The sequence below is a fragment of the Arachis ipaensis genome, chromosome B10 (genome assembly GCF_000816755.2).
Source record: "Arachis ipaensis cultivar K30076 chromosome B10, Araip1.1, whole genome shotgun sequence".
NCBI lineage: Eukaryota > Viridiplantae > Streptophyta > Magnoliopsida > Fabales > Fabaceae > Arachis > Arachis ipaensis.
In genome coordinates this window covers 71,777,875-71,779,683 of record NC_029794.2, presented here as the reverse complement: position 1 = coordinate 71,779,683, position 1,809 = coordinate 71,777,875, and positions in this window count along the sequence as shown.

Sequence of the window (1,809 nt, the reverse complement as noted above, 5' to 3'; positions counted from 1 at the left end):
TTTCTTGTGAGAGTTTGAAGACATTAAAGCTGAGTTGTTCATCATGGATCCTCAAAATTAGCTCCCCTCGCTCTACATCTATGAGTGCTCTGGCTGTAGCTGGGAATGGTCTTTCCAATATGATTGGGTGAGTGTGACTCTCTTCCATGTCCAATATGACAAAGTCTGTTGGGAGGAAGTATTTCCCAACCTTTACCAACACATTTTCCACCACTCCTATTGCTTGTTTTTTAGTTTTATCAGCCAGCCTGATGACTACATCTGTGGGCATTATCTCATTGATCTGCAGCCTCTTCATAAGGGATAAGGGCATTAAGTTGATGCTTGCTCACAAATCGCAGAGTCCCTTATCAAACATGGTTTCTCCGATGGCACAAGGAATGTAGAAACTCCCTGGGTCCTTTCTTTTTGTAGGAAACTCTAGTTGAATGAGGGCGCTGCACTCCTTGTTCATCACTATAGTTTGGCCTCCCTTGAGTGAACTTTTCCTGGGAAGCAGTTCCTTCATATACTTGATGTATGCAGGAATTTGTTGGATGGCCTTGATGAATGGTATGTTTACATGCAGAGATGCAAATAAGTCAAGAAATCTTGAGTATATTCTCTTCTCCACAACACCATTGAGTAGTTGGAGAAAGGGTGCATAGAGTCTCAGCAGCTCCTGTTGTGAGAATTTTGGTTTTTGGTGATCTTTTTCCTTCTTCTATACTGAGGTATCTCCAGGTTGTTCTGGCGGCCTGTTTGGCTTGTCCTCAGTCTCCTTATCACTTGTAGTGACCATCTTGCAATCTTCCCATCTTACTTTCTTTGTTTCACCTCTCGGATTTTTCTCTGTGTCACTTGGGAATCCATCTGTAGGTTTGGGAATCTGCTTAGAGAGATACCCCACTTGAGATTCCAACCTCTTGATGGTGTCTCCCTGGTTCTTAAAACTTGCTCGCACTTCCTCCTTGAACACCTTGTTTTCTTGAATCTCTTTGCATATGCCTTCAAGCAGGTTCTCAATCCTTGAGAGTCTATCATCAGATGATGGTAGGTTGGGATTGGAGGTAGAAGGGTGAGGAGTGTTATTTTGGTTTTGATATGGATGTGGAGAGGTGTTGTTATGGTGGTGTTGATATGTTTTCTGTGTGAATTGTTGGTGAGCTGCATTGTTGTTGAGGTTGTGACGTCTCTGATCTTGGCATTGATCTTGTTGATTCCCTCACCCAAAGTTTGGGTGATTCCTCCAACCAGGGTTGTAGGTCTTGGAGTATGGGTCATGATTTTGTCTAGGTGAATTCCCAATGTAGTTGGCTTGCTCCTGCTCACTCTCTGCCTCTGCACTCACTCCCTCTTGGGTTGTTAATGAGGTGGTGATTGCTGCTACTTGGTTCCTCTCCATCTTCTTGGTGAGGTCAGCTAATTGCTTGGTAATGAGCTTGTTTTGGGCCAGCAGAGCATCTATATTGTTTAGCTCCATCACTCCTCTAGTGTTCCCTCTTTCGGAGGCATAGAAGTAGTCATTCTCTGCTACAGTTTCAATGACATCTATGGCCTCCTCAATGGTCTTCTTCTTGTTCAGAGATCCCCTAGATGAATGGTCTACTGCCTTCTTTGATTCATAAGAAAGGCCTTCATAGAAAATATGTAGCTGCACCCATTCATTGAACACATCTGGTGGACATCTTCTTGTCAGGTCCTTAAACCTCTCCCATGCTTCATAAAGAGTCTCACCATCCTGCTGCCTGAATATTTGCACCTCAGCTCTCAGCCTGTTAATCCGTTGAGGAGGATAGAATCTTGCCAAGAATTTGTTCACCACATCTT